This window comes from Chrysemys picta, chromosome 6, assembly GCF_011386835.1.
Source record: "Chrysemys picta bellii isolate R12L10 chromosome 6, ASM1138683v2, whole genome shotgun sequence".
Taxonomy (NCBI): domain Eukaryota; kingdom Metazoa; phylum Chordata; order Testudines; family Emydidae; genus Chrysemys; species Chrysemys picta.
The window spans coordinates 110,313,970-110,335,278 of record NC_088796.1 but is presented as its reverse complement, the minus strand read 5'-3'; the positions used below and the strand labels follow the sequence as shown (position 1 = coordinate 110,335,278).

The 21,309-nt window shown below is 39.8% G+C and overlaps 1 protein-coding gene across 27 annotated transcripts in view; it reads left to right on the top strand.

Annotated features, from left to right (window-relative positions):
- Nucleotides 1–21,309, top strand: part of KDM4C (lysine demethylase 4C) — a 427,285-nt gene that overhangs the window by 157,372 nt on the left and 248,604 nt on the right. The gene's annotated exons all lie outside the window — the stretch shown is intronic.

The window sequence follows — 21,309 nt, the reverse complement described above, 5'->3', positions numbered from 1 at the left end:
CTTCTTCTTTAAAACAGAGATAATAATGATGACCTACTTTTTTCAGAAGTGTTGTGAAGCTTAATAATTAGTTGTGAAATGCTTTGACAAGTAAAGTACAGTACAAATTCTTATTATTGTTAACAGAAATTACAGTTATGCACATGTATCAATGGCAGAATAAATTATGGAGAAGTATGTAGGTTCTAAGAATGGTCTAATGTTTACAGTATAGGACATAGGCTTAGGAGATCCATGGTCTAGTCCCAGGTCTGTGATTGACTAGCTGTGTGACATTGGCCAAGTCACTTCATCAGTTCATCAGTTTTACCCACTATAATATAGGAACAATCATTCTTATTCACCTTTGCAAAGGGCTTTGAGATGTTTAGAAAGCAAATTCATTATTTATTATTATAATTTCCAAAATTGTATGCATATAGGCATTCATAAGTTACTTGGACAAATTTGCGTGTTTGTAGACAAAAATGGTGAATTAGGAGTCCAATTTGCCATTGTCATGCAAATTACAGTGGCTGCATGCACAAATTAGGGGAACAGTTTTGGAAATCAGGTCTCCTGCATCTAATTACTGTGACCACATCTAATACAAAGATAGTTTCTTGGACACCTCACTCCAGTTCATGATTTTATCATCCATTTTAACACAGCTTAGCAGGGGGAAATAGGGAGAAGCCAGCACAATGGGTCCGATTCATGCCCACTGATGTCAGTGGGCATGAGATCAAGTCCTGTATGACCTGCTAGCAATCAATAGACCTCCAGTTATTCATAGTCTGACATTGAGGACATCCTTAATTCTTTAACACACAACTTCCATGTTTATAATTTTTGTAACTGAGAAAATTTGTGTATGCAGATTAAAGAAGGGCTAACTCTGAGTCCTGTCAGGTATTGCTAAGGCAAACACACTGCAAAATTCTTTTCTTATTCTGAAAAAAGTAGCTTGTTTTTATGTAACAAAAGAACTTCCTAATTTATGTAAAGTTAGTCTAGTGAGAGCTCCCATGTTTCTAAGTGGGATTATTCTAAATTGATTATTAAAAATCAATGCTTTAACAGCCACAATTTCAGGATATGATGTCTATAGCATTTTATCCTTTTCATTTTTGATAAAGTTTAGCATGGCAAGGTGAAAAATGGTAACCTAAAAGAAAAGACAGGGAGAAGGAATAAAACTGAGGAGAGACAGAGAGTGATGAAAGCGGGAGAAGGAAATGGTGAATAGTGAGGGGAGAAAAAACACATAAGATGTTAGGGTACTAGCGATATGGGATTCCCCTTTTAAAATGTTTTCAGTTTGATCACTATTGAAGATTACATATACCACACAGAGAATTGTAACTTTCAACTAAAATATAGAAATTGGGGATCTGAAGTGAGCCTCACTATGAATCCCTGGCGTTTAAAAGGAACATTAATTCCAAATGACCGCTGGGTGCTGATAGTGTATCTGCTATAAGGCCACATTAATATTACGGATATCAGGTAGGTGTTACGCTTGTCTGTATGTATTCATTGTGGCGGAAATATGGTCTAGTGGCACTAGATCCTCTGGAGATGGACCCATTGAAATTGCATAACAACAGTGCTTAGATTGAGGGATTGGAAGGTTTATATGTTTTTTGGCTGCTCTCACGTAACGTCTTGTGGGGCTGATTTTTAGCCACTTGTAAAATAGGGATAATAATACCTAACTTACAAGGATTATTGAGAAGCTTTAATGTTTGTAAAACACTTTGCGATCTTTGGAAACCCATTTATTCATAAAGTGTTACTGATGTTACAACTTTCCTGGTCAAAGCAAAGTTGATTTTCCAGACATTCAGTGTCCTAAAACAATCTTATTAATAAAATGTGTTCATATCTGCACATATGAATATGTATGTACTGTTCCTTACTTAGTGTATCTGTGATATTGAACTAATGGCAGGAAATCTTTAAGCTGAAGAACTTGGGACAACTTTTGTTTAATTAAGCAACGTGTCATTGAAATATAGAAACTTGACAAATATGCGTACATAATTGCTTATTAATGAATTAAAGGAGATGTACTTATGTTTAAGTGTAGTCAATAAATTTTCAACAAACATTGCTTGTAGCTTTTTAAGAAAGAGTGGAAATACAATGTGAAAAAGAACTTTGTAAATGGTTACTTCATAGATGTTGAAGAATCTGATAGCCTTTCACTTTGCTTGTCCTTTAGAACCTATTTAGAAACCAAAATAATGGTGTCTAGTAGGGCTGCCAACAGTCCCTTATTACAATGGATATCCCTTGTTCTTTCATCTCTGTACAACAAGATTGGGAATTGCTGAGTGCTGTAAAGAGCAGTGAGAAATACCCCTGGTGAATGTAGATGATTGCTGCTTGCTGTTGTTTTATTTTATTATATTTATTAATAATGGGAGGAGGCGTGGGGCATGCTAAGAAGACAGTATTTTGAAATACAATGTTGGCAACCCTAGCTTAGTAAACTCATCCATGAGAAATATAATGATATTTTGATCTGGGTCTCTCTTCTGTTGTTTGGCTGACACAATGGTAAACTGCATGAGTGTAGAACAAGCACAAAGAGTCAGTGTCAAAGTCATGATGGATAGTCCTATTTTTATTGTGAGCAGATTATCTAAATTCAGGCTGACTTTTTTTTTTTTTTTTTAATCTGGATCTCAAACTTCATTAAAATGGTATAAGTATTAGGGTAATATGGTTATAATATTTTAAATTAAGGAACATAATGCTATAGCTATAGGCATGCTTTTTTCTTAAATAGAACCTCACATGTTCATTTCTGTTGCTGTCGTGATTTCTTTTTAATAAAAACTACTTTATCAATTTAGATGCATATTATGAAATTTTAAGAGAATTTATTTGTAAAACTGTAAATCTGAAATTTGACTTTTCATTCTACAAGTGCAATTAAATTGGACAGGAATAGAACAAAGCAAGCCTACCTAATATTAAGATCTAACTTAAAATAAAAAATCAAAGCTCTTGCCCGGTCCGTAGCTCATCTTCTTGTAGGTTTATTTATTGCTGAAGTCTTAGAACAGTGTGTGTTATGTGTTGTCACCTATAACAGAGTTAGAGTGAGAAATTAAGTCATTGATATGTACAGTATTATGTTAGGGCCCACTCCCGCAAAACCTTATTCAAACCAGTAGTCTTTACACAAGTGTCACCCTTGTGGACAATGGGAATTATTCACATGTATAGATGTCAATTGCCCTTGTATGTAAAAGTAAACAAACAGAAATTCCCAGGCCTTCTTGCAGCAGAGGTTACATAGGGGTGTCCCTATGTTAGCGGGGACTGTCTCTTTATTATATGTTTGCACAGTACCTAGCACATTGGTGCCCTGGTCCATGACTTGGGCTCCTAGATACTACCATAGTACAAGTAGTTAATAATAATAATTAATAAAAAGAGTGAATAGTTAAATGCTTGCAAATGGCATAACGAGACAGGCTGACTATGTTATTTTTATGAGACCAGTTCCAGTGGATACTACTCATGGTTTTTTGTTATATTTTTGCTATCATGTAACTATAGATGGCAAAGAAAATAGTTTTTCTTTCTTTCCCATTGCTGATTGTTTTAGGAAATCCCTGAGAATAGGGTTTCTGAAAGGAAGGATCAGAATATTGAAACTAGCTTTAGTTCTCTGTATGCTTTGTTGTTGCAGATCTGCTGCACCCCACCATCTTTACTAATATTAATACTGTATATGGATCTTTGACATATACCTGAATTTGTACTGTGCAAATCTGTGGAAAGGGGACATTCTGCTGATCCGTGACAGAAATACAATAATACATGAGCAAATATAGCACTTCGATACTGTGGATGGACATGAAATTAATATAGATGAACAATCCAGACTGCATAGTTACACAATGACAGATGCCTCACATGGGACCAATCATGGCCCCCTGTGCAAAGCCTGGTTAAATGGGCTTTGCATGTGGGAACACCTTCAGTGATAGGGCCTAATGGATTCACCTGCATCCCAAAGGCCATGGGGAGCCAGTGCAGCTGCTACTTCAGTCTGTATGCTGTAGTGAGAGTTGCTACCCGTGTGTTTGTCCTACTCAGCAATTTTTGGCCTGTAAATCCTGATGGCTGCAGACTCCTTAGTGGTGCTCTCTCCCCTGCTTTCAAAATGTTTTTGGCAATCTCTGTTTTGTGTGGGGTGAAAAGTACGGGGTCTGTTGTAAAAAGAACACAGAGTGAAAAACAATTGCTTAGTATCTTTTTAAGATTTCTTATGATTTGTCTGTCACTGACAAAATATAGGCGATGGGAATCACAGGTGCAAAATGAACCCACACGTCAATTATGAATGTTTCAAATAGTATAGCAGGCATTTTAAAAAAGGATTCTATTAGAACTTTACCTTTAGATACTTTAAATATTGGATCAATATTAGTTTGGTATTATTTCAGACTAAAGTTTATAAAAAGGATTAACTTGTATCATGTCTGTCATACTTTCTAATTTTAATGTCCGCATTTTGTGACAGCTGATAAAGAATTAATTTCCAATTCAAATTGTCTTCTGTGCTGAATCTATTAGAGCATGTTAAGGAAATGTTATTTGGTGCATGTTCTCTGAGGCTATAGTCAGATGTTTTTTTTGCTTTGCTGTCTTAATGGAAGTAATCTCAACCCTGCCGGGTTCCTTGACATTTCTGCATCAAATCATTATGCTCTTACAGAGCAAGCAGGTACTTGGGAGAAAATGGACAGCCTTTTACTCTATTTTGATAGTATGCAGAAGGAAGAACTCCTAGTCGCAAATTCAGAGCTGTTACTGAAGAAAAAAAGTGAACCATACTTGACACTCCCTGGAGCCAGGCCACTCTGTGGTAGTTCCTGGTAGTTTATTCAATTTTATTATAAAACATAATCATTATCGTAGAGGGGAAAATATGAATATGACAATTGAATGTAGGCAATAAATTAAAGGTCACTGCAGTGAAGACTCTTTAAAGAGCAATCACATGAAGTAATCTTATTATTCTGCTTTTGCGGTTCCCATATAAGTCATTCAAGTTCAGTTCCAGATTTTGTATTCATTACCTTTTGCTTTCCTTAATTCAAAAGAAAAGTGTAAGAGATTATTGAAATAAGAATTTCCTAGCTGACAAATACTGGTACCTTGTGATTATGTACTTAAGTGAGATCAGATTTTGTACACAACACATATAGACCAAATAAGTACATAAGCCTTCCACATATGCTACTCTTAAAAAGTTATCATTGTGTAAGAGAGAAGGAAATAAAATAACCTTACCCCCCCCCCAAACAGAATGTTGAAAATCTTCCAGAAATCAGTTAAATATGGGAATCTTGTTACTATCACAGTATTTCTTCCTTGTCACAGAAATATTTTATTGATGTTCTGCTTTTTAATCAAAGATTAATTTCACTCCAAACAGTAATTTTCATCTAAAACGTGTCTTGCTATAAAGAACACTATATATTGTGGTCTGTTAACTAACCGCCTGCTGCTATAAAGTAGATAAGAATTTTATCTTTTATAAAAGCCTGATTTTTGTTGTGTTCTTTATATATATTTTTAAACTTGGCAAAAAATTGTGTTACTGCCAAGTTTATATTAAGCAACAGCAAACATATAATTATTGCTTAAAGTGAGCTCCACAGCTTAGGCATCAGCAATACAAAATGAAGGGAATAGTAAACCAACAACCCAAACCAAAGAGGAAGGATTAATTAGACCTGGTTGAAACTCAGCATTTCCATTTGAAACAAAAAATTGGAACAAAAAGTAAAAATTTTGAAATTTTATGTGAAATGAAATTACAGAAAAAAAAATGTGGTCAAAGTAAATGCTTCATTTACTCTTGGATTTTTACATTTTAGTTTACATTTTACATTTCATTTTGTATATTTTCAAATTGTATTTTATATTATTTGTATTATTTATTTTACTATGTATTTTATTTTAAATTATTGTAAAATCAGTGTTTAATTATTTTGAACCCATACTATAAAATAATATAATAATTGGTGCTTGGTATTCTAATTGGTTTGGTAATTGGTATTGTAACTGGTAATTACTCTGTTAATTGGTATTCTAAATAGTAATTGCTTTAGAAATTGGTATGCTAATTGGTTATTGGTTTATAATTAGTACTTGGTTTGCTCATTGCTGGTAACTGGTATTCTAACAGGTTGTTTGTAATTGGTATTCTAATTGGTCAGTGGTATTAATATTGGTATAATAAAATACATTAAACTAATCTAACATATTAAATAAAATGAAAATTGAAATGTCATTTCAAAATGAAAAATTGAAATGTTCCCATTGTGACAAGCTCAAAACAGAACATTTTTACCTTATTGAAACAATTTGTTTCAATTCTTTTTCAAAGCAAAAATTTTGATAGAATAGTCACATTCCCATAGAAGGTTTTGAGTTCAAGAAATCATTTTCCAATGGAAAAATATTCACTGAGAAAAATTTCCATCAGTTCTAGTCTTAATGAGGGTTATCAGTCTCTCTACCTAGGGCTCCAGGAGCAGCTGTGGTTTATTGCCATAATCTCAATCGCATGTCTGGGTTTCATCCACAATCCTTTGGGGCTGCAAATTTCTAATTTTGTTAGGATTCTGATAACAGAAGTATTACGATGGGTGCATATATTGCAAATCTGAAATAAAAATAATCTACAATTAAAATAATGTGTTGATAATACATCAAAATGGTACTGGGTGGTGGGAGGGTTGCTTTTTCTCATGAGTGTAGAGGTGCTAGTGGGTGGGGAATGTTTAAACTATGAGAAAATGATGTCTTGTGTCTCTTGAGCATATTTCATGATTTGCTTTAGGATTTGTCTTTGAAGGAGACTAATCCGTGGTAGACATTCTATCTGGCAGTGACTTAAACAAGAACAAAAAGATAGGTATTGCAAATTCATGCCAAAGTATATGATTTTTTTTTTTTGATTGAACTTTTAGTTTTTGGCACCAAATCTTATTCAGCATCCACAAACCTCTCTAAACTGCAAGATTATACTTTGGGAATTACTTTCATATCTGTTTACATGCCACCCATCTCTAAGCTGTGTTCCTATAAATGAAAAGCATATACTTCTTTGAGTGATTGTATATGTCCATTTTGGTGTGTGCGTCTCATGCACCAGTGCAGGAGAGTTTTCTCTAGTGGTACCCGTAGGGGTGGCCCTGCCTGTGTCCTGCTGTCACTTATACTTTGAGTTGAGGGTATAAAGGCGGAGCCACCCCGCCCATCCTTTAGTTCCTTCTTACCGTCAGTGGTTGGAGGTCAGAGTTTGCTCTGAGCTTGTTCCTTTTGTGAACATGCCATTGTAGGTAGTTGTTAGTTAGTTAGTAGTACTTGTAGTCCTGGACCTTATCTTTTCCTCTCTTTTCTTTTTACCTATTGTTTGCTGTCAGTAGTCAGTGGACTCCCAGCTTTGCCTGGTACCAGGGAAGACTCTGTCAAGGTCCCAGTCTTCAAACCCTGCTCCAGGTGTCACAAACAATGCCCGTGAACGACCCTCACTTCCGCTGTCTGAAGTGCTTGGCTGAGGGTCACATCAGTTGTCCAATTTGACAGGGTGTCGAGACAAGAATTAAGAAACAAAGTGAAGAGCGTCTCAGGAACCACCTTCCGAAGACTGCCCCTTGCCAGTATTGGAACCACCTTTGTGGGTTAGAGGGAGTTCCTCTCTATCCAGGGGTATTCACCCAACCTTACTTGGGGATAGAGAGAGGAGGAGATCCCTTTCACTAGGGTAGTTCTCAGAGAGGCACAAGCCCTTGGAGCATCCTTGAGCTCCAAATTCAAAGACAAGGATGACTTCCACATCATCCGAGTCCTCAGTGCAAGACTCCTTAACTGCAGAGGCCAGCCACTCCAGTACCAAAGGTAGATCATGCCCTTTGGCCTGCAATTCCCCAGTACCATATTCTGATGGCTTGATCAGAGCAAAGTTGTTGATTCTCGTTCCTGTGCCGGGACCATTGAAGCTGACTGCTTTCTCTGCACAGACACTGCAGCCATTGATCTTGCTCACAGTGGAGCAAAGGCCAATTTTGGTAGCAACCTAGAGGCCTAGAATCTCCTGTGAAGAATCTCCTGAGTCTCTTGGTATGACCCTTACTGATTATTCAGGCTGACAGTGCCTTGCTGAGTCTGTCTTACTGGCTTCATTGTAGAAATCTGTTGCAGTGCCAGTGATTTCAGATCTGGTACTGCTTTCAGCAATCTCAAAGGCAGCTCTGATTACACAAAGTACCACTCCACCCTGGCATTTGGAGTACTTCTCCTAGGAACCTGAAGTGTGTTCCTATGTCTCCAACTTCAGGGAATGCAGGACTTCCTGTAGGGATTATGCAGTCACAGGAGGCATCCTGACAACAGTTGATCAAGAGAATGTAGTGCCTTATCTAGGCACAGGTGACCTCCAGGACCGTACTGGCCCATCACTGGCGCTACTGGGTACCACAGGGATTGCCTCCAGCATCTAGACCCTCATCTTCGCTGCATTACAGAAATTGATCCCTCAGAGAGGAAATCTTCCCAGCCGGTACTGACAGACCATCTGAAGTTGGTACTGGGCAATTGCTACACTACAGAAACTTCCCTCTCTTGGGTATATTTCTCCATGCAGTACTATTAGGCCACTCAGTTTTATTACTGAGCTTCAGCAAGGCACTGAGGATTGGGACCACCCATTACCTGCTTCACACACCCCTTTAACATCACTCGTGCAAGATCAACCTCAGGCAGATTCTAATTCGTCTTCCCTGAACACCTCATTGTGACATACCTAGGGTACAATCTAGATTTATGCACAGCTGTGGCCCCTCAGCTCTCTAATCTGGGGTGCCTTTCTCACTGCTTCGCTGTGAGAGCTACCTCTTCTGGGCCGCTCTCACACAGCCTCCAGCATGCAAGTTACTCCCAGTCATATTGTGTGAGTGCTGCAGCCAGCAACTCTTTCATTACACTTTAGAACGACACCAGCAAACTCCCACTCCCAGACTTTCTCCAGAAATGTACATCTTGTACTGTCCAACTCTCTCTTGGACAAGACAAGCTCATATAAAGGCCATCATTTTGCTAAAAGAAAATGATATGCACAAATCCTGTTATCCCAAATGGAGTTTCCCAAACACCTCCATTCAAATACAATGGTTTAGATAAAACATTAAAACAAATTTATTAACTACAAAAGGATAGATTTTAAGTGACTGCAAGTAATGTAACCAATTCTGACTTTTATGTCTCAAGAAAAATAAAAGTAAAACGCAACTAATGCCTAACTTAACAACCTAGAGTGAATTCAATGTAAAGGTCTCTCTCACCACATGTTCCAGCTGAACTTCTTTCAGTCAGGATCCCTCCTTCAGTCCAATGCCCCTTCCTTTGTTCTTCAGGTGTTGTGGATGCCCTGGGCAGAGAGAAAGGGAGGAATAATTTGAGGGTGTCTGCTCTCCCTTCTTCAAGAAGAATCTCCAGTTCTGGTTCAGGAGATGGAAAGTCAAAATAGACGGGAACCCCAAATTGTTTTTGTCAAGATGTAGATTTTTTTTTTTTTTTTGCCCACACTCTTTCCTTCCACTTACTCAGGTAATGGTCCATTTGATTTTGTTGACATCTGGCTGAGGCATCAGCTAACCTTTTTGTCTCTGAGGAACTGGTTTGTGACTGCTCTCCAGACTTAAAACATGTCTTAAATAATACTGTACAGAGGAATCTTACAAATTTACAGTGTTGCCATGTATTTTACCAGGACAATAATGGTCAGCAAATTGAGTTTTCAAATGATAACTCGCAAGGCACACTTTGTATAAAATTTATTATAATCCTGTAAAAGAGGTCAACACAGGGATACAGACAGTCTCCAGTTCTAGATGATTTCTAGTCCTACCTGGAGCACCTGATAAGGAAGGTTATGTCTTTGGGGATAGAGAGAGAACTTGTGGAGCAAGATCCCCACAAACATGTAGACACTTTACACCTGGCTACAACAGGGAAAGTTGCTCTCCCTATAAATGAGGCAATTATGCAGCCTCTGATAGCCTTTTGGCAATCACCATCATCACTCATGCCGGTGGCAAAGCACATGGAGCACAAGTACCAAGTGCCATAACAGGAGTAGAAACAGATTTATCAGCACCCCACACTGGTAGTGCTGGCAGTAAATGAGAGACCACGAAGGTAGAGCAAAAGAGATTCTAGGAGACAGACACACAAAAAAGGGTCTTTTCTGATAGAAAACATTATCCAACTGTGGGATTGCAAGTATGCCTAGCAAATCATGTGGTCTTTGTCCAAATTCCTCAACAAGCTGCCAGGTGACACCAGGGGTGAGTTTTAGTCTCTTCTGGTGGAAAGTTTTCGGGTTACAAGGTCTGCATTGCTGGCTACTTTGGATATGGCAGATTCAGCTGCCCAAGTTATGGTGATGGCATTAACCCATGCGCTGCTTGTCAAGGCTCCAGTTGTTGGGGATTCCTAGAAGTAAAACAGGCCATTGAAGATTTCCCCTTTGAGGGCTGTGCTTTATTTTCCTCTAAGATGGACAAAGCAAAACCCACTAAATCGACACTCATTGCAGCTGTGTTGATCTACCGATAAATGTAGACATGTCCTCAGCCTCCATGGTGTTGTTGGTGAGAAATGTTCTTGTCATGGCCATATGCAGAGTGGCAATGTGGTCTTCAGGCCACATTTTTGCTAGACATGAGATTACTACTGCATCAAGATAAGATAAGTCCCTCTTCTGATGAGACTCCTCTAGACCTGCCTCTGCTTGGGAGACACCTAGTGTAATGGACATATGCCATCACTCGAGGAAGAAAAAATGGTTGTTCTTCGAGATGTGTTGCATATGTCCATTATATGCGAACTTACCTTCCCAACACATGATAGTCTTTCATCTGAGTCCAGTACATAGGAACCAAAGGATGAGTTGAGCAACTTAGCCCATTATACCCTTGACTCGGAGTATAGAGGACACCAGGGTGCAGGTTTAGCCAACCCTACAGATACCATTAGGGAAAGCTCTCCAGCGCCGGTGTGCAAAATGTGCACACAATTAATGTAATGGACATATGCAACGCATTTCAAAGAACAACTGTTACAAGAGGTGCAGTAACCACTTAGATTTTGCATAATTTAAACACCAAAGACAGTGTTCTGCCAACCACTAAATCATATGTATCTCAGGATCCTTACCAGTTACTATTAGTGGGAGCTCATATTAAAAAGTGGGTGGGAAACAAATGAAAGGAAATTGACCCTTCCTCTGAAGCAATGAAATGTATTCTTTTCTCTTCTACAAAGCAAGCAAGTATAAAAGTATTGTCCTAGCACTGGTAATGGAATAAGGAGTCTTTTTTCTCTACCTCGTTAGTTGAAATACACTCCAAATACTGAGAGAATACTGTAGTTATTGAATTCTGATGGCTGCTTGGTGATTTATGTGAAGTGAGTTTGGTCTCAATCACATTTTTAATACATGGGTGTTGACACCATAAAACCATCATTCCAATAGGCACCTTTGTTGGCAGTGTCAAAGATTAGGTCTACGCTGCATCTGGGAATGTGAATTACAGTTCGGGTAGACAGACCCGCACTAGCTCTGCATGAGCTAGTGTGCTAAAAATAGCAGTGTAGCTGGGGTAGTGTGGCGGCATCTTGGGCTAGCTGTCTGAGTATAAATTCGCCCAGACCACTGGGTACATAGGCAGCTAGCCCAGACTCCTGTCCATGCTACCCCAAACTGCAGTGCTATTTGTAGTCTGCTAATATGAACACAGCTAGCCCAATTGGGAAGCATGCTCCCAGCTGCAGTGTAGACCTAAAGAGGCCAAGGAGTAATATGGACTTGGGGGCTGGTACTCTCCTGTATAAAGGTGTTCCCTCCACAAGAGGATTGTTGCTTATAGCCAGAATGGGATAGGAAACCTTACACTTCCTCTGGCTGTCTTGTTCCTATTCTGTGAAGAGAGGTCTGGAATGTTGTCAGCCTAGTTCATTTCATGAGCACAAAATTCACTTGAGGCTGAAATGTGTACTGCGAGTTAAAGTGAACTTGAGCTACCTTTAGATGATGTGCCGAGCCTGGACCTCATTCATGCCCTTGTCACAACTCATATCCGTTATCTGGTCTAATCATAAACTCCTGACCTATACATAAGGGGGAATTTAATAAAAACAGACCTCCTTATCTTGAATACAGATGTTAAATAAGCTAGGATTCAGTTGTGGCTCTTAGTCACAGCCCCCGGGAAATAGAGGGAGGTGTTCTGCCTCAGGGAGTCAGAATACCTGCCAGACTTGCTGGCCATGCAGAAGATGCAATCAAACTGCTATACTCCTTTCTGATGGTGCAACTTGCTTTCCCTTTTGTGTGTTCAGACAGGTCTGCAGGCTGTTATTTGGGGTAGGAGGAGTTGTGGGATATGGCTTGCCTCATCCCCTTTTCTAAGAGCAAAAGGGGTGAGAGAGAGGGAGAGAGAATATGAGACAAAAAGTGGGAAAATAGTAAAGATAGAAAAGAGAGATGGGGAAGAGAAAAAATGGGCAGGAAAATCATCAACTGTACAGATGAATGGCATGAGGCAGTATGGGGGAGATGTAGCCTTGATTGATTGATTGATTGATTTATTGGCTGTATCACTCAGGTTAAACAGATGTTAATACAGTCTGCAGAGTTTGTTTGAATAGTGCCAGTGAGATTGGCTTTGGATAGAATGTGTCTCTTATGCTTTTCTTTTTCATTCTGTTTTTTTTGCACTGTTTCTTTTTCCTCAGCTCACTGAACTTCATTGCATAGTCAAAATCTGAAGTCTTGCTCTTTTGTTTTCTCCATGACTGCTTTTAGATTGTAAGGAAACAAATGACATCTCCAAGAACAGCAGAAGCACTTACATGTTGTTCTGGTGGTCTGTTCTCTTCCTTTCTCCCTTCTCTCTGTTCATTTCTGTTTTTTGGTCTTTCAATCATGCATCTGGTTTTGGGCTTGTCAGAAGAAAACCTTTCAAAATTCTTATTTCTAACCACGTAGTAACAAACTGATTGTTTTTCTGTTTCATGCACACTGTTAGTTTTCATGATTTCCAATGTTTAATATTTAGAATAGAACCTAATAATTATTTAGAGTAATTTTGCTTGGACTTCTTACTTAAGAGGAAATTCAATTCCACAAATCTAAGGAAACATCCAGGCAATATATGAGGGACTTCTTTAGCAGAACTCGTAAACAGAGAGAAAAGTTTGCTACACATTTAATTATCACTGTATTATGAACTGTGTTTTACCAAAATGAGATTTGCAATAATTAGAATGAAAATGTAATTGAACCACATTCATTTTCAGTCACATATCATACGTGTGCTATAAGCCACATATAATAGCTTCAGTTTATCATTCTTTTCTGCATGGTGTAGCACTGTGCACTGGATAGCACATGTCCAGCATGTTCCTGTTTGACCTTCCAGCCCAAGACAGAGGGATACTTGGTGTTAGGGTGACTAGATGTCCTGTTTTTAAAGGGACAGTCCCTTTTGGGGACTTTTTCTTATATAGGTGCCTATTGCCCCCCACCCCCGTCCCATTTTTTCCACAGTTGCTATCTGGTCACCCTACTTAGTGTTGTTCCAGAAGAAACCAGACTAATAGTAAAGCATGGTGCTTAGTGTTGAGAGAGACCTAGGGAAAGTAGCAGTTTGTGAGGGAGGCCTCCGGTGACGGAGTTCTGGGCATAGTCAGTAGTGTTGTTCTTGGTGGGGGAGCTGTGTGAATTGGTTAGAAGCCCCATATTGTAGAAGCCTGAGAAATGGGATGGGAAGGAGGCCTAAGAGGCTGCCAAATACAAGTGGGCTGGGACGCAGGGTGGTGGTGGGGGGTGGTAGAAACAAAGTGCTGCATAACTGAGTCTGGAGTGAATAGCTGCTTCTCTTCACACGGTTTCTAGGATGGAGCCTGTGACGAAGAGAAGGCATGAGCACCATGATGCTCATGATATGGTTATACATCTGCAGTCAAGGGGAAGGAATTGTTAAACACAAGTAACCAAGGGTAGTAGGTCACAGAGCTATGGCCAGAGGAGGGTGAAGGATAGGGTTTGCGGATGTTTTGTTCCACTGGATTTTTTCTTTACTGTGGAAGAGGAGGACTTTCTGTTGGTTTATCAGAGTGCTGAACTGAATTAAACACATTAGCAAGGAAGAAAGGCTGAGGCAAGAGCCGCACCCGATGATGGAATGGTGAGATGCTCTCATATGTCGATGTACTTGTGTGGTTTTTTTGTCATCATTATTGTAAAGGCAAAAACAGTTGATTTATATTTTAAAGCTGTAAGTGTCACACCAGAAAGAGAGTTTCACATTTCACTTTTAACATTGCAGTGTTGCTATTTGCATGACTTCACTGTTACATTGAAATCCAGAGGCTATTTGATGCTTGCGTCTCCAGCCCCTAGCAATGGATGAAGTCAACTCTACTTTTTATTTATAACCCAAAGTGCTGTAAATCATCACAACTTCATGCCTAATTCCAGGAATAGCCCTCAAGTAGCTTTTGAAAAGTTAAGAAAAATTAGCAGAGTCTAACTATTGCAGGGGTGTCAAACTCAATTGCACAGGGGGCCAAAACTCAAAACTCGCGGGCCGAACAGTATAACCATTTATTTAACAGACTAAATATTTATGTTTTTTAACCATTAATATGAACCAAAATACAGGATATCATTCCAAAATAAATACATTTCAACTTAAAATATTTTGCTCTTCATAAAAAAATATCCTGTCAATACAATACATTCAAAATCTGTACATGCTGGAATATTAAAAAATCTGAAAATATAAATAAAAAATTGAATTTAAAGCAAAAGTATAATCATAACAAATCATAACATTCCATTTTCTTGTCCTATTTAGTCAGAGCCTGATACTTGGAGTCTTTTCTTTGCAACAAGTTCGTTTATGTTTGGGGTTAGGTTCTGTGTTGTGAAGATTCTCAGGATCGATTGCAGGTGTTCATCAGTGAGGCGACTCCTGTGTGACGTTTTGTTAATTTTCATCACAGAGAACAGCTGCTCGCACAGATATGTGCTGCCAAACATGGACAGGATTCGAGCCGCATGTTGGCGGAGCTGCGGCATCGCTTCAGGAATGAAGCGAGTGAACTGTGCTGGCCCCGCAGTGTCGTACTTTGCCTTCAGTGTCCCGTTACATTGCAGTTCTATCAGCTCCATCTGCATTTCTACAGGTGCGGTTTCCACATCGACTGCAAATGGGTTGCGAAGCAGCTCGAAGTTACTTTTCTGTGCCTCAAAGTCACTGAAGCGCCGTGCGAACTCAGTGCGCAGCGCGCTGAGTTTTTCAGCAAAGGTGGCATTTGGGAAAACTGTGGCACTTTCTTGGTTCCGTATTACTTGGCAACAGGGAAAGTGAGACAAGTTGCATTGGTGCATTTGTGTCTCCCATAAGCGCAGCTTCACTTGAAATGCCTTCACTGCATCATGCATATCGGTTATTATGTGCTCCCGTCCCTGGAGTTGAAGGTTTAAAGCGCTAAGATGCGACGTTATGTCAGCCAGGAACGCCAACTCACATTTCCACTTTTCATCCCGCAGAACTGTGCAGTCTTTCCCCTTACTGTCCATGAACTGGCAGATTTCCTCTCGCAGCTCAAAGTGTCTTTTGAGAACTTTTCCCCGACTTAGCCACCGGACCTCCGTATGATATGGCATATCGCCAAACTCGCTATCTATTTCCCGCAGAAAAGACTGGAATTGGCGGTGATTTAAACCGTGGGCTCTGATAAAGTTGACGGTTTGTGTTACAGTGTTCATCACATGATCCATTTTTAGGACTTTAGCACTCAGCGATTCCTGGTGTATGATGCAGTGATACACTGTCAACTCACCGGCACAGTTCTCCTCCCGCATCTTTGAGCGCATCCTTCCCACCAGTCCATTTTTTTCACCACACATAGCAGGTGCGCCATCTGTTGTAAGTCCAACGAGTTTTTCCCACGGCAGTTTCATGTCGGTTACACTTTGAAATACATTTCCAAAGATGTCTTCTCCTTTCGTTGTCCCGTGCATCGATTTAATGTCCAGTATTTCCTCTGTTACGCACAAATTGGAATCCACACCACGGATAAATATCGCCAGCTGTGCAGTGTCAGTCGCGTCAGTAGTTTCATCCACGGCAAGGGAGTATGCAACAAAATCTTTTGCTCTTTCAATCAACGGTGTTTTCAAATCAGTCGCCATCTCACAAACCCGATTAGCAACAGTGTTTCTGCTGAGGCTTACATTTGCAAACGCTCGCGTTTTATCTGGACAAAGGACGTCGCACACTTTCATCATACAATTCTTTACGAATTCCCCCTCGGTAAACGGCCGTCCTGATTTGGCGATCTCTTCGGCCACAATGAAACTTGCTTTCACAGCAGCTTCACTTTGTGATTTTGCTTTGGTGAAAAACGTCTGCTGGGATGTCAAATTCTTCTTCAACTCCTCTACCTTTTGTAGCTTCTGTCCTGCGCTCAGGTTTTTGAATTTGTTCTCATGTTTCGTCTCGTAGTGCCGTCTTAGGTTATACTCCTTCATTACAGCGATATTACTCCCGCAAAGGAGACACACTGGTTTACCTGCAATTTCAGTAAACATATACTCATTCTCCCACCGGCTTTGAAAGCCTCGGTTTTCAGAATCAATTTTTCTCTTGGCCATTGTTGGGGTCTAGCTTTGATTTGAGATTAGCGTTGTATACATCAACAGACCGCGAACTTGAACCGCGGCTTGCCGTTGGCGGCAATTGCACTGCATCATGGGATTTGTAGTGTGTGTTATTGGGGCGTCATATCACAGGGCCATTAAAAACAGATATATAAAACGATTTCGCGGGCCGGATATAATTGTATGGCGGGCCGGATGTGGCCCGCGGGCCTTGAGTTTGACACATGTGAACTATTGTATAACCAAAATCTTCTTATCACATTTCATGTGTTCAAAGGGCAGAATGCCAGGCAGAGTATACATCCCTTTAACAACATTAAAAATGCAGTATATTGCATAAAGGATAAAGGTACATCAATCCAAAAGTTCAGAATACCATCCCTTTTGATTTTTAATTGCACAGAAATAGACTCCTTTGTGTTGTAATGGCTTATTGATAGCATTGAATATAGGACTTGAATTACTTATTGTGGAGACTAATTTGTACAAAAATATAGCAGTGCTAAAGATACGCTGCATTTTTAAAGAATTCTCATTGTTATCTTCAGAAATAGAGTGGAAGAAAAAAGAATCCCTGATGCTTGATAGCATATTCTAGAGGAGGAAATCATCATGCTTGTGATATTTAGAAATTTCTTGGTAATTTTTTTTTTAAATCATCAGCATGTTTCCCTTAGGTGCCTTAGGGAAGCCAGTGTTTACTTCATACAAAGCTCTCAGATGGTAATCGAGAATTATCTTTCACATAGCTGTTTGCCTTTGCCATTCAAATAAAATGCTCCATCGCTCATAGTAGGGAAAGTATCATTAACCTAAGATATGATGGTGTCCACTTTGAAGCAGTGGTAGTGAAAGGACAGGGACACAGATCTGTAAAGATATTTAGGTTCCTAAAGTTCTAGATAGACACTTCATAGAATTTTCAAACGTGCCTAGGTACCTAAGGGCTTGTCTACACTACCCGCCGGATCGGCGGGCAGCAATCAATCCAGCGGGGGTCGATTTATCATGTCTAGTATAGATGCGATAAATCGACCACTGAGCACTCTCCCATCAACTCTGGTACTCCACCAGAATGAGAAACGCAAGCGGAGTCGACGGGAGAGTGTCAGCTGTCGACTTACCGTAGTGAAGACACCACAATAAGTAGATCTAAGTAGTGTAGACAAGCCTTTACTCCCAATGGATAAGTTTTAGTGGGAGTTAACTGACTACTTGGATTTTCAAAATCACCTATGTACGTAACTCCTGTTGTAACTAATTCATTCGGAGTTAGGTGCCTAGGTGCTTTTGAAAATCCCACTGAGCACTTATCTGCATCTTTATCATAGAATCATAAGGCACCTAATACCTTTAAAAAACTGGCCCAAAGTGAATTCATCCTTCAGATTGGATAGGGCATACAGTTTCTTTTAAATTGTACACATCTCACTTGCTGAACAATATTATACTATAATGAACAATGTTATTTGGGAATGGAATTGTTATTCATCATCATAAAAATTAAACTGACACTGAGAACACATTTACACTAGTAATGTCTGTTAAAGATATCTTTATTCACATGGCCAGAATGTGGTACAATTATAAATTTTAAAATGTAGGTCAGACCGGACAAGTACAAGTCTTGTATCTTCTGTAATTTCTGATCCACACAGGTGAGTAGCTGAAGCGTTTTGTTTGACAGTAAAAGTGTCCTTTAACTGTTAGATTCTTCCAGTATTTTTTTTTTAAGAAGTAATATGCTACTAAAACTACACTGGGTCTCAATTTTTGCCCCAAAAATTATTCGTCAGCTATGACTGTAGTGCTAAGATTCTAATTTGAATAATGAATGGAGAGCTAAAGGTTACTTAGCATGATCGTTATCATTTGCAGCTTTAGTACATGTCTGAACATGCATAAATTAAAACAAATTGCAGTATGTGTGTCTTGTATGGGAACTTATGTCACTACCAGTTCCCCCATTGTTAGGCTGTATAATACTTCCCATTATAAAAGATTCTTGCAGCCTATTCTGAGAAGCTCTCTTACGTCCATCGTTTGCAGCAGGCTGTTGGTATTCTGACCAGAGAGTGCCTTTGGGCTGTTGAATGCCCTTTTCTTTATCCTATAGAATTCCATTCAGATTTGACAGGTATACAAACTGATAAAAATTGCCATTTCCCTCCTCTCACTTGTGTGCCTCAAGACGTTTTTGGCAGCCTGCCAGCAGCAACACATACCTTATTGAGAATGCTAGTGAGTAGGGAGGCAGGAGCACATAGGGTAGAAGAGAGCTGTGATGGGCATCCCCCTACCTGGTATAAACTAGGAGGCTAGACATTTCTCATATGTGGGTGAACCTTTGAGATTGCTAGGCCCAGAGTTCAGGAGTTTTTTGTGCCAGTAGATTTGGTTCCTTGTGCAGGATAATATAATTAGGATAACATGAAATCAAAGTAGAAACATGTTTCTCCATGCATTTTAGTTTTGTGTACTACACAGCATTAAGGCTGTAGTTGTTTTCAATCCGTGGCGGCTATACCTATGATCAGCATGCTGATCACGGATGGTAGAAAAGAGCTAATTAAATGAAAAAAGATTGTTTTATTTTTCAAGAATCAGTGCTTCCAGTTCACTTATTCAAAAATGTCTCCAGCTTATATATTTGGAAGTGTTTCCTTCCACACATGTAGCTCAGTGTAGCAGTTGTAAGACATTAGTAGTTGTACCGGTTTATGGACATGCTTTGAACTAAGATTAGCAAACTAATTTGAATTTCCATTTTAGTTGTTGGAATGAAAAAGACTTGTCACAAGAACATATACTGAGATAAACAAATCAAATGTCTCTCTGCAGAGTATTTCACAGAAAGGTGCTTGTATAATGTTCGCCTTGAATTTTGAAACAATCCATGTATTTTGCTAGTCTGCATATCAATTAAATGAATCTCCATATTTTTTGTGATTTAGATAAATTGGCTTCGTATTAGGGAGACTAAAATTGTATAGGTTGCAAAGTCAAGTTCTCAAAGGTTAGGAAATGCTAGAATTAAAGATGTCTGTGCAACTTGATCTGGCCCCTTTGTGCATATGCATTATGATACTATCTTTAATTACAGGATCACATATTGTTTTTTCCACAGGATCCTAGACTCATTCAGTAAATGCGCAGATGTTCAATATTTCTTTTTAGTCTCCTCATTTAATGTATCGGCCTTATTGTATAATATCCAAACCTTGCACTGAGTAAAAATATATTAATTTCATCCTGGCTGTTCTTGTGGTGATCTCACCAGAACATCTGGATGCTTCACAAACATTAACTAATCTGTTTTCACAACACCCCTGTGAAATGGGGGAGGGGAGGGGCATTATTTTCATTTTACAGCTGGGGAAGCGAGGCACAAAGAGATTATGGCCAAATGTGTCTACTAATTTTGGGTGCCCAATTGAGACACTTAGGGCCCGATAATTCAGGCAATTTGTAGCACTTTCATGTTCAAAGCACAGCTCCAGTTGTATTCAGTTGCAGTTGTGCATGCTCAGCTCTTCTGCCAATCTGGCCTCAGATGTCTCATGATGAGCACTCAGAAACCGAGGAACATACAATTAGTGGCCACCTGTGAAAACTGGTTTAATTGACTTGCTCAGCAATAAATAGGAATTCTGGCAGAGGCAGCATTCAACTTTCTTAACCATGAGGCCATCCTCATGGTTTCCTGCCTCATTCACTACACACCTTCCAACAGCAAGTGGCGGGACCTGCTGCCACTGGTGGAGGGTGAGGAGCCCCAGTCTATACTCCACTCTGGTTCCACGGCCCACCAGGGATATTTGTTGGAGGCTCCTCCATGGAGCCAAGAGCAGTTGTGTACCTTGAGTAGTTCACAAACTCCCCCGAGACCTGTCTTTTCTGCGGTGAGAGGGAGATCCTGGCACACGTCTACGTAAAGTGCATCCGGTTGCAGCCCCTCTTCTGGATCCTCCAGAATCTCTTACTGAGATTCCGCACTTTTCCCCAAATCTCCTGATTTATGTACACCCATCCTTGACCCCACAAAGTCACAAGACCTCCTCATCAACCTCCTCCTGGCGCTGGCCACATTGGCCATGCATCATACTAGGCAGAGCCGGCGCTAGCCCATTAGAAGCCTCAAGCAGGAATATTTTTGGGCCCACTCCCACCACAATTCTAAAACAGGCAAGTTCTTATAATACAAAGCGAATGGGGGCCCCCCCTTCAGCTGCTTGAGGCCCTACAGAAGATACCAGGAGATGGAAGCTAGTCAGGGGATGGTGTGGTCTGTCACTGTGGGGCCTTTTTCTAATCCCTTCTCAGATCATGTCTCTGGGCAGTGCCCACTGACTCATTAGATGCCTTTGAGGAGCAGTGAATGCTTTCAGGGGTTCTGTGCTTGGTATTTCCTTCTGGTTCTCTGATTCTTGCTCTATGACCTTCCTCCCATCCCAGGTTTTTCATTTGTTGTCCCCTATAATTACTGGTGGGGCAGGGTTTTCTTTGTTTTTTAAACAGATCAGCGGAAAGCCTGATTCTCTCCTCATGTTCATTAG